Raw genomic sequence first — 15700 nt, 5'->3', positions numbered from 1 at the left:
AAGTCGATTGATCCTCCCAGCAAAAGGTAAACTTGAAACTTCGTCTCTTGTTCAACGCCATTCGTCCACGGGGTGTGTGTCCGTCTTCTCTACAACGAGCTGATAATGATCCACCGCTCTCTCCAGTTTGCGAATTTAATTTCTTCCTACATTCTGTTTCACCACGGACGGGAATTGCATCGTGTATATGCTGTGCTGTGGCAGCAAACACAAGGCGGCCAATGAATAGAAATACCCGTCCTTGCGTCTGCATTGCGGTGACTTCAACGACTTCGCCAACCGCGTGCGTTCGTCCTTTAGAAGAGTCGCGCTGTGAGTTGAGTTTGGCGCACAGATATATGTGGATGACCCTTTTTTTCTGCCCCTCCGTTGGCACCACCCCGGTCTCCTAGGTTTTGGTTTCCCGCAGAGCCCTTTAAAGGTGCTCCGGGTTTTTGGTTGCTTACTTGCCGTCCCGCTCTATCTCTCGCATGTCATCCTTTTTGCCTACCCGTCCCCAAAAACCGCATAGGACTTTGCTGCGCTGTGGCTTCTTAGTACGAAGATGATTTGTGCTGCTGCTGCTGCTGCTGCTTCTGCTGCCGGTAAATACTGTTTTACCGTGGCCCTTTTCCATCCACCTTTCTTTCAGCGTCCCCGCCAAAAAAAAAAAAAAAAAGGGATACAGAAGGGGTGTACGATTTTTCCGTAAAAACCCTTGCACAGGCAGCGAGGTTTACGGGAATTCTTGATTCTGCCGCTTCTGTCTTCACTCGACGCTGCGCTTGACTTTAAGGCAAAGATTGTGCTTGACCGCCACCACCGACGGTCCCTGTACCCATGGTGGCGCGGTGCTCGGAGTCGGGTTTGTGGCGGGCCCTCTCCGTTTTGCCCATGCAGGTCGTTTAACCACACGGGTGTATTGGCGCGAGTATGTTTTATGTTTTCGATTGTGCCGACATTCCTTTCTCCTCGGGGGTTCTCCCTGTCTCGTAATGCTTGTTTTTTTTTGCGTTGCTGTTGCTGTGTTTATCTCGTTCTTTCGCATCTTGTTTTGCATCGTTTGCAGCTTTCCTTCACATTTTGTGCACTGCTCCGGTTTTGCTTCATGTGTTATCTTTCTCTGTCTTGTTTTGCTCAATCAGCTTATGCTTCTGCCAGGCAAGTGGTGTTTTGTTATTTTATTTAATTCGCTGTTTACTTATTTATGGTGTGTCGCTTTTACGGCCATTGCTTATTGGCTTACCTTCCAACCTGCCCCAGGACCTTCCAATTCCGTCCGGACCGCACCATTGCGGCAGGTATTTATATCCCCTTTCCCACCGTACACCGTGCCGAGAGTGCCCTATGCTCCCGTTCGGGTGAATTTGTCGCCCCAGTCCGGATGGATGCTTCGTCGATGGGCGGGGGGCAGTTTGGCGGTAGTGGTAGAATCGGGTTTTGGTTTCGGAGTCTGCTGATGCCGTTTTGGTGATTGTTTCTTTTTCTCTCTCTCTCTCTCTCTCTCTCTCTCTCTCTCTCTCTCTCTCTCTGCCGGCTAGCAGAAATCAAGAAACAAAATCCCTTCTTACCCTCTTCCAAATCACGTCGCCTATCTTGCCACGGGGTTAGTAGACCTTCGTGGAGGTCGATTTTCTGGGCCCACTCAGTTCCTCGTGTCTGGGAAGCGGTTCGTAGTTTGTGTACGGATTTTTTTTTCTCAACTCTTTCAGTCTTGTTGGTCACAGTCCGGACCCAATTACCACTGGTAAGAAATGATACCGAAACCAGATCGATGTTAGAGGGTGTCTCCGCACGCTTACCTTGACTCGGTTTATTTGGTGTGGTTTGGTGTGGGTCCTCTGAGTTAGCATTAACGTGGAATGATTTTTTTTTTATTTTCCTTTGCAGATTTGTTGTGTCTGATGTTCTCTTCATGTTGTTTGTTTATAAGTGTAGAAAATGTTGGAACAAAAATATTGTGCGTGATATTTTTCTCTTAATAAACGCGTCTCCCGTTTCATCAAAAGTTGCTGATGAAACTGTGTAATCAAACAGAGAGCCCCCATTTCAAACAGACGAACATTTCGTCTTCCCGATTTGTTTACCGTAAATGGGCAAAATATGTGACCGGCCTGTGCCGTTCCTTTGGTGGTGGCTGGAAATTTACTTTTTTTTGGCAATCTTTCCTTCACCACAATGAGATCATGACGATAATGATGACGCTGTTGAGGCAACAGCCTCACCAAATAAATTCGATGTAAATAAACTAACAAAAACAAAACTCGGCGATACGATACGGCAACAGCAACAAAAAAAAAACTGTATCTCAACCGAACGAACCACCACTGCACGACTACGCGTGTGTACAAGGTTTGGAATTTTGCGCTGTGTGTTTTCTGTGTTTTGTTTCCCGGTTTTCGGGCCCAACTTCAAACAAACCTTTCCGCTCGGCATTGCAGCACGCTCAATAGCATACGCGGGCACGCACCCGCTCTGCGCCCGCACCACAGAAATGGGTTCAGCATTCCTTCCTTTTTGTCGCACTCCGGGGTCCCTTGGCTTTTGGAGTCGCCATTTACGCGGACACGAATTCCAACCACCACCGGACCGACGACCCGTCGGTGGTGTCGTGTTTTCAACCTCCCGCTTTCCACCTTTGCAAAACGTTCAAACAAAACAACGGGCGCAGCAACGCACTTTCAAACCTTTCACTTGGCACTGCGTGCCCACTTTCACGTGGCCAATTTCCGCGCGCGCCAGGATACGCGTGGCCGTTTGCGTGGCCCTTGGGTGGCCTTCGTGGGATGGTCCCGTGGTACTGGTTTCGTAGGGAATTTTGTATCATTATTCGATGTTGGATGTGGAGGGTAAGGGTGTACTGGGTGGGGGCATGTTACAGTTTGCTTTTAAATTTCAAAGTAGCTGTCACAAGATTCTAAATGAAGTATTGGCAAATTATGTTTTTTAAAAGGTGCAAATTTTTCTACGAAATTGTATAACACTAGCAAATGATTTTTTATGCTTGCAAAAATATTTATAATTTACAGTGATTACTGATAATGTACAAAAAAAAAGATTAAACAAGATTTTAATTTAAACTTTTTTTATGTTCACTGAAAAAAAAGTTGCGTAGCATAAATTTAGATCATTACATTTAAATTATGTTTTCGTAATTTGTGGCACAAATATTCGTCGAAAAAGGAACATTATTTTTTCGTTGGATAGTGCAGAGTGAATTGTTGAGCGTTACGAATCCTGTTTTTCTCTTTTTTGTGTTTCAAGAAGGATGGCATGGCCTTTTTGCTCCTATTTTTCTCTTCCCTATTGACAAAATTGCTCTACAAAACAAATTTCAATACAAAATTCAAAATTCAAATACAAAATTCAAAACAAAATTTGCCTTAGTAGTGCCTTAACTGACGGATTTATAAAGATTTTGTCAATAGATTCTTTGGCACTACAAATCTAGTGTGATCTGGATCATCCATTCCTGGCTTCATGGACTCCCTTGAACGATAGTTGAATTTAGATATTCTTCTTACTGGAAAAGTTTCTCCGGATGAGATTCAAGCCTTTATCCTGTCATGTAAAAGACCGTACGATGCTTCATCTGAGTTGCTAGACCGTCACGGGACCGCATTTCCTTGTGTATTGTTTAATTATCAGAAAATTGTGAACGTTTTTCTTATATCCGGCACTGTTAAATTATTTTAGAAATAATATTTACACGGCGCAATGTGAAAATGCTCCATTCTTTGGGACTGTGAAGAAGACCTTCTATCTCTGGAAGAACTCGCAGCATCTCTCGCAAAAAACAAACCCCGAGCCTAATGCTGCGGGGACCGGTGTGCCCTGAGCCAAAAGGGAAGACACGGAAAACCACATTCCACATCAGCGCACAAACGCGATGATGCTCCTTAGCGACACATAAATGGGCGAGAATATAAATAATAAAAACAACATAATCCAATACACACACACACATCCATACATGCATACGAACACAAACGCGAAGTGAACGATCGCGAAGTGAAAAAGATAAAGTGACAAGAGATATTCTCCCTACAGTCCACCTTCCCCCGAACGCTTCCGCATTGTAGCTGAATTCAAAAGGAAGAATAATGTAGAAGAAAACCCAACACACAGCTTCACCGTCCGCGGAGTTGCATTCCAGTGGGCATGCATTTGCATCTCGCGCTGCACCACACAGTTGCTGTTGTGTTTGTTTTGGGCTGCGGCTTTTCGTTCGTGCGTGTCATTGCATTATCCATCCATGCCCTCTTTACGGTGGTCACTTGCTTTCTCTTGCCCCCTACCTGTTACTCGCGCTGGTCTGCATTTTCTTCACGATTGTCAACTGCACCAATAAAACAACGGTGCAAACACAACATGTCCACGGGTTCCAGCACAGCTCGCACTGTGTGTGTGTGTGTGTGTTTGTGTGTCTGTGAGAGAAGCTGTGTGTTGGTTTCTTTAGCAGCAGCCAGGCTACTAGAGGAAAGGTACCACGATAAACTCGCGCGATGCGAATTGGCGAGCAGAAGTCGATGTGGCGTTGCGAGTCAGTCCACCAGACACGAGAAGTTTATGCACGTCGGGTTTGAGAAATCGGAGTAAGTGACGGTAAAATGTATGGCGATATCCGAGAAATTCTCCCTCCCGACCCGCTCCCGATGGAATGCGCTTGTGAAATTCATCTCTCACACCCTCCTTTACTTCTCGGTCTGGAAAATCTGCTTCCCTTCAAAAAGGCGCGATTCTTGACCCGAAGCAGCGCTACAAGTGGGAGCGCGAACGGTGACGGAATAACAGCAGTAGGAGGTGTGGTCGGCTTGAGAATATTATAAGCAAACGTCTATCGCGGCCCACGACCACATGGGCCACAGGGGTTTGCTGGGACAGTTTGCTTCCAATAATGTCCAGAACCTGACAGTTATGCCATGCTGCGCTATTGGCTCGAGCACAGGAGTTGGGGCGAGATAAAAACGAAATCTATTTGAATTTTTCACATTTTACTTGTGCGCCTTTTGCCACTTCCGTTGCACGGGATCGCAGTTTTGTTTTCTTTGCAAGCGAAATTGGCAGTTCGATTTGCATTTTTATTGTCACACAGCAATGTATTTATTGGACATGGTTGCTGTTGTAGTTGGTTTGTCATAACATGTCGATTCTGTCAACTGCAGGTTTTTTTTAAAGGGTTTCAGAGTACAAGAAAAGCAAAAACTCCTTACGTCTCAGCCTAGAACATATTAACACTTTCGATAAATTCCATGCCACAATTTTATCACGCCTTGTTTCTGTCCCCTTAATATTCCGCACGATAAAAGGCAAGCGCCGTTTTGCCTGCCGTAAAACATGCCGCATCGGATATCTTCGGGCTGCGACCAAACATTCTCCGGTTCCCCGTGCCGACCAGTACCGAACCTTCCGCCTCCCCGGACCAGCAGCAGCAACGATCGAACCAACGATCAACGGTGGCCGCGAATAGTTTATTACGTACCGCCAATAAAAATGCCAAAACATACTGATAATTGATTTTTACTTTTTCGACACCCACCGGGGGTACTCCTTTCGGGGGTTTCGGTGGTCGTTTGTTTTGCGGTGTCTTTTGCAATCTGTGGTCGGCTTTCTTTTCTGCCGCGCCAAATTGTATACTGATTGTGATCAAATGTTTATGAGCGAACTGTGACTGCTGTGTTATTTCTTGCGTTTTTCGGTTTCTCGTTTTTTTTTCTTGCGGTGATAGCGTTGAAATGGAAATTCGGCATAACAGGCTTGAGATAGCGCGTTTACAAATTTTGCAACCACTCGACTCGACACAGCGGTCTCGTAGGATTTAACAAGCGAAGGGAAAGCACATAATTTGTAATGAAAAATAGTCCCAAACGAGTTTATTAATTCCCAGATTATGTATAAAGAAAGGGGAGTTCTTCGATAATTCTGTTGTGATAAATTGTTGGAGCAAAAACTGTTTTTTTTTTTTAATTTAAGAAACGAAATTTCGTCTACTTTAGAGATGTGCAAAAGATTTCCGATAAATGTAACAACAATTTAATGACATTACAACATACTAACACGTACTTATTCGCGCGAATAAAGAATTAATCTAATGATGCTGTCTTACCCACAACGTGCTATCATGAGCTGCACTTGTGTAATCATCTGCTGCAATTGTACAGTACTTCTTTTTAGACTCTATTCCTGTTGGCTCGGACTCGGAAACAGAGTATCAGTTCACGGCGACGATCTCGAGGTGGCAGAGGAGTTCTGCTCTTGTTACGATCGTCACTTTCGAGCAACAACGTAAGCAGCGAAATCCGTAGTTCAGGGGAATCGTGCCTACTACGAACTCTACAATCTCCTGCGATCCAGAAGACTCCAACAACACACGGAATACACAATTTGCCGCGCCTTGATACGTCCGGTAGTCCTCTAAGGGTATGAGTCCTGGACTATGGTGAAGGAGGACGCCAATGCACTCGCCATTTACGAACGGCTGGTGTTAAGGACAATCTTTCGCGGTGTTGACGAGCCTGGGGGTGTGGCGAAGGAGCATGAATCTAGAGGTAGCATAGATGTTTAGCGGTGCTGATATCCTGACGATAGTCAAAACGGACTCATACCACACCAAGAAGGTGCTTGTCAGCAACCTGTTCGTCACGAGGCGTAGAGGAGCACAGCGAGCTCGTTGGCTGAATCAAGTGGAGTCTAACCTGTCGGAGATCGGATGCAGGCCAAGCAGGACTGAGCAGGCCAAGAAGAAGAAGAATTCTTGTAGGCTTAAAGACGTGCTAGGTCTTGTCAGTCATGTAATGGCTTACGTGACTTATTGATACCACGTAATTAGATATTAGGTCCTCAATACGGGGTAACGGACTGGATGGGGTTTGCCGTCCAGTCCGTTTGCTCCGGTCGTGCAGTATGCTCCTTTTCCATCGGAGCCATGAAATTGTAGAGATAGGGGGAAAACCGGATGTAGATGCCCGCGCTTTGCATAACACCTTGTAGAGCGATGTTGAACAGCAAACGGGAAAATCCGTCCTCTTGCCTCAGACTCCGGTGACATATGAACGATCCCGACAGCATGTTCGACACTCTCATCTTGAACTCGTCCATAGTGGACCTTAGCAGCCGTTCCAACTTCCCAGAATCTGTACTGCTGCATGGTGTTCCATTATTTGGTCCGCTCTATGGTGTCGTAGGCCGCCTTGAAGTCAATACCGTAGGTATCTGATGCGTTGAGTGAAAATTTGGTCTTTGGTCCTTTTTGTCTTCAGCTACCGACTAAATCTGTGGCAAGGGAAACGCAAGTCGTTTTAGAAGAGTACACGGGACAGGATCCCGATTCTCAAGCAGCATACCAGTTGACGGCAGTGATCTCGAGGTGGTAGAGGGAGAAGAATGTAAGCAGCGCAATCCGAAGCAGATAGCTGAGCTGTTTGGCGGTACAGATATCCTGACGGTAGTCAAAGACGGAAGGATACGATTGATTTAGGAAAGATACGGTTACGGTTTGAGTTTTTGAAGTTAAGAAATCGATCTTAAACTTACAGTTACATTTATTGTTTTACATTTTCATCGGCATAGTCTGGCTAGGGCTTAGCCTATTAACAATGGCTTCAGTACGAGGGAACGCTCCGAATTAAATAAGAATTGCTGTCCTGTAGTGTAAAGACCGGCGCCATTGTCGCCTATACGCCTGGGCCGCTCTGTATTCAGTCCTTTCCTACATTAGGTCGGATCTTTAAATACAAAAATATTTAAAAAATGAAAAATGAAGACATTGAAGCTATAAGCCCCGGTGACTTGTGTCCAATTCACTCATCAGACAGGTCGCAACGATTTCTTGGATTTCAAAGATCAAGCGAGAGTTTTAATTTATCAGCATATTTATTCCGAGTTTAGAAATTCACAATAAATTATAACTCATCTTCAACTCGATGCAACATTCAGCGTACAGTAGTACATCGCCAAAGAAATAAATAATAGCCCGTGCTTATCGACGTGCGCCAATCTTTCTTGGATTGTTCTTGAGCGTTCCTTTTATTAAAATTCACTTGGTGTTATGATTGGGCAAAAAAAAAAAGCCCGCGCCAATTACTTCTCCAGCAGCATCTCACAGCAAACAATACGGAAACCCTATTCGCACAATGGCTTCCGCTGTAAATGGTTTGTAGAGCATTGTTTAGGCCAACGCTTCCCAAAAGCGTTGAGCCAAGTGCAAAAACTGTTCCATTTCGGTTGTCGTTTGATTAGTTTTCCCATTTTACGCGCGCGCGCCTATAGTTTTATGCCGAAAAGAATGCAAAACCAAAGTAGAAGGGTGAAGAAAAAGCGCGCAATACGAACCAAGGAAAAGAAAAAAAAAAGGGAAAAACAGTTTCCATAGCTATTTATTAAATCATTGCCCGGAACAAGGCACCGTGCGCCTCCTCTTCAGCTGTCACAACGGCTTTCGTCGTGTAAATATAAAAGACTCGATCCGATCCCAATACTCCTGCTCCTCCATTGTGTTTGTGTCTGTTTTTCTAAAGAAAAGCCGCATCCTGTTCCGTTTTTATACCGTACCGTATAGGGGGGAGAGGAGGAAAGGTTGCTATTATGCTTAACCAGTGCGTTTATGTCACTTTTATTGGTCGAGCCTCGAATGAATAAAAAATGTTCGACTGCGTTCGCGCCGTCATATTCTAGTGGTGAGTGCAGCATAAAACGACCGACTCCGCCCCAGGGTCCTTCACTGAGCGAGCTCCTTTTTGCGTGTGCTTTGTTTCGCTTTTATTTCGGGTAGCGGAAAAAGCAAAGCCCACAAAACTATAACTAGCATAGAAAATCCGTATTTATAATGTCTCAATAAATTACTATTATTTTCCACAACGTGGTGGGGTTGGTGCACGGATCCAGTGATGGGTTTCGTCGGAGTATGGTTTTTTGAGCCTTTCCTTTCGCAAAGTTGTTGTGTGTTGTCATCAAGTTGTGTGGTTTTTTGTTTGTTTGCACTACCCACCCTTCCCGGCTTCTCTTGGCCCCAGCGACACACGCACACAACACGCGTTCGAAGTGAGCAGTTTTCGTACCGTGTGGCGCTCTTAAACGGGTATGATTTACGCGAGACAGCGGCTTCGGAGGACATTTTATTGCACACGGTGCTGCAAATAAAACTACTCCGAGCCGCCGAGTGCCGAGCGAGGGTCCTTGCTTGTGTCGCTTTCATCGGTAAAAAGTGTGCTACTGGTGTTGTTACGGGGATTGTTTTTTTTTTCCTCCCATTTTGCCCTGCTCCCTTTCGTACGAACTGCAAGCAATGAGGGAAGAAAGAACAGCGGTGGTCGCAGGGGTCTGTCTTCGAAGCCTGGTTTATGACGCTTTAGTCGTTTTCCTGCCATCGAAGAATTGTTTATTGTGCTCGGATTATGGTAAACGTCTTTTCTAGTGGTTTATTTTATCGATTACGGATAGTTTATTGCGCATCAAAAAGTTCGTCTTGTCGACGCTCCTCTGTGTCTGTCGTTGTTGTCGGTGGGAAGTTTCTTTGTCGCCGATTGTTGTGTTTCGCCTTTCTGCATGAAGCCAACCCCAAGAGAGGAGCGCACACTTTGCAGTCGTGTGGAAGTGTTTCAATATTTGCTTTGCAATTGCTCTCTGTCTTTCTGGTAGAAGTGCAATACATTAAGTCCAATTTCTATTCACTTTACTAGAGCATTTCGCGCCTCGAAAAAAAAAAAAGTAAAATGCATCACATTTGAAAATAGTTTAAATTTTCTTGTGGTGAGCTTGCTTACTGCCCAAACGGGGGTCGTAAAAAGCTTGCAGTCCGGAATGGATGAGATGGTTTAGGTGAAGAATTTTATAAAACCGGACTTCAATTAAACACTCCATACGGGAGGACGGATTCATCAGGTTTGAGAAAATGGTCGTAAAAAGGATGAAGGACCCTGATGAGGACTTCGAAAATGGCCGTAACAACTGACCAATCGCCACAAGCACTTTCTCGGGGGTAGTAGCTCATCGCAACCGCAACAAACCGAGCATAGCTTAGTCTAGGGGAGTCTAAAGTGATAATTGCCAGTCAAAGCTACAACTATTTTCAACGTCCTAGAGCGGGCGGCTTTTGTTTTATGTATCTTCGTTATGCCTCGTGTACTTACCGTTTACCACACATAAATTCTTGGTGTACGTTTCAGTTTATTGTGAGGTTTGATGATGCTGTTGCTTCATAGGAGAGTACGTTAATGTGCTCAAGAAAGTTAAACTCACATTTTGAAGCACTCAACTTTTGCGATATGCTGCACAAGAAAATAACCCACCCAACGGGCTTCAATCGAAATTAGCCGAAACTCCGAAATATGGAGTGACTGGTGGGCGTAAAATAATGGTACCGGCCACATTTTTGACAGAAGAAAACAAGCCAGTCGGCCGGCTGGATGGTGGTTGTCCTAAGTGGGTGTTATTTTTTGCATCGCTTCACAGCGCAAAACCAACCGAAAGCTGTAAAGAAATAAGCGCACCGCAGTTTGTGTGTCATAAGGTTTTTGGGCGGCGGCCTGTAAAAGGATTTTTGCGATCGGGTTTGTTTGCGTCATGTCCAACGCCTCAACATGGGCTGATTATGGTGTTCTGCTAGTGGTACGTAGATTGTTTGGAGGTTATTTTTCCGTGATGCATTATTTGGGGTGCATGCAGTTAAGTGCACTTTACTGCAAGATGCTGTAGAAGAATGGATGATAAAATATGGTTGCATGCGTTGGTTTGTGCTACATTTCCTTATGAGATTTGCAACGAAGAATCTACTAGCTTGATAAATGGATAAGCCAACTTGATAAATGGATAAGGTGCAATAAATAAATTTGATTAAAACACTGTTCAACAAACAATTATGCAATTAATTCTTGAAAGCGACAGGCGTGGCGCTGGTCTTTTACTCTCGGAGTCGTCAACGACTCTGTTAGTGTACTTTTAACTGATGACGTGCTTACGTATGTTGATGGACTTGAAAATTTACTTCCTGTAACCTCGACTGTACATTATTTTTGTCTTCAAAATTATCCGCTGTCTTCTATGTATAGTTCTAGGGGCCAGAAGGATTCTTTGGAGACACATATTATTCGACATCAATATTGTTTATCTCCTATAAAGACTCCTCTTATTGGTGTTTGACTGCACACGAAATTGATTACCCATTTTTTTCCTAATGTCTACTGTTCGATATGTTTGAAGTCTGATGTCTTTGATCGCCTTGATTTTGATTGAAGGATTTCCTGTGTTGAATTCCAGAGTAAGTTCTACTACAACATACCTGTCGTCAGGTTTTTTTTTCTGGGTAGTTTTCCTTCTTCTTCTTGGCTTAACGACCTTCTTCTAATGTCACGCCGGCCATCGAATTGGCTTGGCTTACTAGACTTACCGATACCACGTAGTTTTTTAATCAGCCCACACCTATCGCAGGGATGGTCCTCTTTTGGGATTTGAACCCCGGTCCTGCCGTTTGAAGACCAGCGCCGCTGTCGTCTATTCCACCGGACCATCCCTTTCTGGGTAGTTCGAAATATGTAAACGTTCGAGCTCTATCGGTTTCGATATATGTATAGCGATTAAAGTGCTTCAAACTTGTCATTTAAAGCTCTTGTCGTCCTGTCTTGTTCTTGTCTTTGGTTATTGCCAATCAGCCTCTCTTCTGCTTCTCTTCTTCTTTCCTCGATTGATGGCTAATCAACATTTGTAAATTAAATATAACTAAATATTAGAGAAAGGGGAGTTTTTGTGATAGCAATAGCCAAGCAATAGCAATAAAAGTTGTCAAAAAACTAATTTATTTTTCTTTTTCGTCTCATTTTAGGTATGTAATCAACATGTTTTCCAACACCGATCCTACTGTTCCTGGCCGCGCTTGTTCATTCAAAGTCTAAGTATAGTTTTGCAACCTAAGCCCAACGAATAATTTCCCCGAACAAGGAACAACGCACAAGCATAGCCACAATATATTTTACTCATCGTCTCATCTGCATGCGAATCTGAATTAACGCGCATCAAACAAAGTGTACAACTTAAAGCAACATCCTGCCAAGCATCATGCCCCTAGACAGCAGCTTAAAAAACCAAAAACCACACCGATAAACCCGGAAGACGGATCATGTTTCACTAGCGTTCTCGATCATGTCCCAAAAGTGTTTCCCAAAACCATTCTCACGATTCGCTCACAGTCAGTGTTCCCGGTGTTGTTTGCACGCAGAAACACGCCTCTTTACACACGATCCGTACCAGCTAAAACTTAAATAAAACTTGCAAATTGTACGCCAGCGTCCATTATTCGCTGTGATGTAGTATGACAGGTAATCTTATTGAGATAATTTGCATTTTTATGCATATTGCATTTGGCAAAGATTTTAAGCAATTATTTGCATTTGTCAAAGTAACGTTTGTTTACCGTGAATTAAATGATGAAAAGCGTCCGGTTTATCAGCAAGTTCGCGCCGCGTGCCTGATTGTATGATGGTGCAGTAAATTATGCGCCTTTTTTTTGCCAGTAAAAGAGCAACCGTGTGCTGGGCGGTGGTCGGTTCATAAATCGCGCTGTGTATGTGCTACTAAAACATAATATTTCATTCGATTGCCGGCTAGTAGTGATCGAGAATTTACTGCCCGGTCCGGATTGTTTCGCCCCGCGGTGTGGTTATGCTCATAATGTTTGACTCCTTCTTTGCTCTTTTTGTGTGTGTGTGTGTGTGATAAAGAGATTTTTTATTTATTTATTTATTTATCATAGTTACCCTGCCCCGTAATAGCTCCACTTCAAAACGGCTTCTTGGCTGGATTTGGTTGCGTTTAGTTTTTTGTTGGTACTTTTTTTTTACCCAAATCCCAGAGTTTGCAACCAGTTACTGCTATCCGTCCCCCCGCTGTCCAGTGTGCCGCCGTGAACAGGCGTAGGCGACGGATTTCGAGTGGACCCCACTTTTGGTGGACCCCGGTTTGGTCAATAAAATTGTAAAATGACAAATGATTATGGATTTGCCATTCTAGCTGCTTGCCGCGCACGGTTTGTGTCGGAATGATTTGTGTGATTAAGGTGACGATAAATCCCAGAATGAGAGCAGAAAATCTGGGAAAAATACAAGCAAAAAAAAGTAGCTTGACTGGGTGTAAATGGGAAATAAAATATTGTGTGGAAAAAAAAACACAAGCTGTTGTACCTTAAACAAACAGGTACAGCGGTCAAAACTGTTGTGTGACTGTCTAAAAATGGTAGAGTCTGGCAATGACTCGTTCGGTGGTTCAGACGGTGTTCTTTTTTTTTTTTTTTTTTTTTTTTTTTTTACGGGACATTGAAAGGCCTTGACTCTTTCGGTACACAGTTAATCCTTGAAGGTTGTTGTTGGTTATGGAAAGATAAGAATGCCTTTTTTTAAAGCATGATCATGTTACTGTCCAATTCGTCATTTTTATTCTAGACCCAACACGTCTCGAATCCAGACGCAAGAGAAAAACAAAAAACAATCACCTGTACTCTATCTTTTGAGGGTTTAGTTTTTGTCGAACTCATTATAATTGAATACTAACTACAGCATAAAATATGATGGTTAATCTTGATGTTCATAAATTTCCCAAAGCCATTCATCATTCCTCCAAAGCGAGTAATTGTTAAATCAATTCCCTGTTAGTGGCAAGGGAGCAAAACATAGCAAAACAAAACATCCCAAAACCGAGTGTTTTTAAAAAACTTGCCCGGTGTATATGCGAACGCTTCTCCATTCGGTTGCAACCGCAAAAAAAAGGAGAAGGCCAACGTATGATTAGTTGCTGTAGGTTTTCCTCTCTCTCTATCTCCATGATTTCGGCATTTCTTCTCTTGAGATCATAACCGATCGGCGGCGGAGAACGATCGACGTTAATAAAAGGGACAGGCTGGAATGAAAAATCGTTGCACACGCAAAAGGGTGCATAAAGGTTGGCATCATAACAACAACATTACTGACGCCTGCGATATGTACCCCCCCCCCCCCCCCCCCTACCTTGCGTTCATGCCACCCTTTTTTGTGGCTTTGTGGCTGGCCCAGCTAACGCGAGTATGTTGTTGTAATTGAAGCAAGGGAAGGGAGGGAGTGTAAAGGGCGTAGAAGCTGGCGAACTGTGTGAATGAAAAAACAAGGAAAAGAACAAAAAAAACCCCGACGCAAAAAGGCCAAAACACTCTCTCGTGTGGTATCATAAACGATCAAAACAAACCATTAACCTTCACCCGTTCCGATCTCATGCATATGGAGGGCAGCATCAATGGAGATGAGGAGCGTACGGTAAAGCAAAAAAAAAAAAAAACCTTACAACAAATACCCACAGCTGCCTTTTGGGAGGTATTAAACGGTGAAATTTACTAGTTTAAGAGGCAAAGGGGACAAAACGGGCAAAGCAGAAACACATACACAGCCTTCAACACGAAAGTGCGGCAAATAATGGCTGATCGGCAGGAGACAACGCCTGGGCAGGAGGTTTTGCCAACCGAAGGTAATCGGTTCAAACGGCTGGTTAGTGCTTGAGAATTGGCCAAAAACGCCTCCCGAGAATGTTGGCTCCAGTGTGTGTGTGTGTGTGCCTTGACAAAGACGCCATACCCGTGGACCACCCCGGTACAGGCCGAGGGGGCACACACACAAAAAAGGGCTCCCTATACCGAAGAGCAATCATCCCGGAAGGTATCGAATGTCAGAGTGAGAGAGTGAGAGAGGGGGGGGGGGGGGGGAACCTACGGGTAGGACAGCCAGCCAGCCAGCACCGAAGAAGGAGCAGAAAGAAGTGAAAAAAAATGCAACAGAAAAGGGCGGTCCTGCGAAAAGAAGGGGTTTTGATCATGGAGTAAATAAATTTAATATTAAGATGCAGGTTGCAACATTGTTGCAACAGCCGTTGCAATGATTGAATCCATCCCAGTGGGATGGGAGCATACGAATTAAGGGGGACCGGGATGCGGCGGTGGTGGGCACGGTTGGCTGCGAATGATTTCCGTTCGGGCCGTCGTGCTTTTACTTCCATTCGATGAGAGAGATGCAAAGCTGGAAAAGGTGCATACGGTGCTGGATGTGGTGGTGGATTGCACATGGACAGGGGAGGTTGGATGGAAGAGGGGGGGGGGGAGAGGGGGGGGGATCAGGCAGTGCTGTTGCGCTGGTGAAGATCAAGCAAGTGAGCCGAGTACAGGAAGATTTACGAGGTCTGCAGGGCTGCATAAGGGTTTGGTTAGGAAAATTGAAGATTTCCTTGCGATCTTCCCGCGAGGCGTAAATGTTTCCGTTTTTCGTGCGTCGTGATGCCTGAATATCTTGATGGTTGTGTTTGCTTGCCGGGCGGTTTAACCTAGACAAAATCTAGATACTCATCCTCTAGCATAGTGGAGTACTAAATGAAGTTTAAGCGATTTTAGACATATCTTTTCAAAAATTTGTCCAAATATCAAATTAGATAAAAGGATAAGAGATAACGACGCTTAAGATAAATGAATTTTCAATTCAAAAACCTTTCAAATAACTGCAAACTCAGCACGAACTTCTGAAGGTGCTCTTTTGTTGCTGTTCAACTTCCAGACTACGTCTAGATATATTAGCTCAAAGTTGGCTCAATCAAATTGTCCTTGAATTTTAAATGAATCATTTGCAAAATAATTAGTCGAAGAATCCAACTAGCGATATTTGTGTGTGCAACTATTCAACCGATGCTGAGGAAGTTCACATCACCAATTTATCAACTTTGAACA

General features: G+C 44.1%; 2 protein-coding genes across 4 annotated transcripts in view; one reads left to right on the top strand and one right to left on the bottom strand.

The window, feature by feature from the left end:
• Positions 1–15700, bottom strand: part of LOC126565418 (proteasome subunit beta type-2) — a 549154-nt gene that overhangs the window by 90676 nt on the left and 442778 nt on the right. The window contains exon 3 of one of the 3 annotated variants that reach the window (XM_050222596.1): positions 4392–4404. The exons of the other annotated variants lie outside the window; for them this stretch is intronic. The gene's annotated coding sequence lies outside the window, so the exon portion shown is untranslated. Of the gene's footprint in view, positions 1–4391; positions 4405–15700 lie in introns of those variants that run through there. 3 annotated transcript variants of the gene reach the window in all.
• The window catches only part of LOC126560416 (mucin-19), a 183722-nt gene that overhangs the window by 92516 nt on the left and 75506 nt on the right, over positions 1–15700 (top strand). The window lies entirely within an intron of this gene.

The sequence above is a fragment of the Anopheles maculipalpis genome, chromosome 3RL, assembly GCF_943734695.1.
Source record: "Anopheles maculipalpis chromosome 3RL, idAnoMacuDA_375_x, whole genome shotgun sequence".
Lineage (NCBI taxonomy): Eukaryota > Metazoa > Arthropoda > Insecta > Diptera > Culicidae > Anopheles > Anopheles maculipalpis.
Note: the sequence above shows the minus strand (reverse complement) of the source record. Positions and strands in the feature narration are given on the sequence as shown.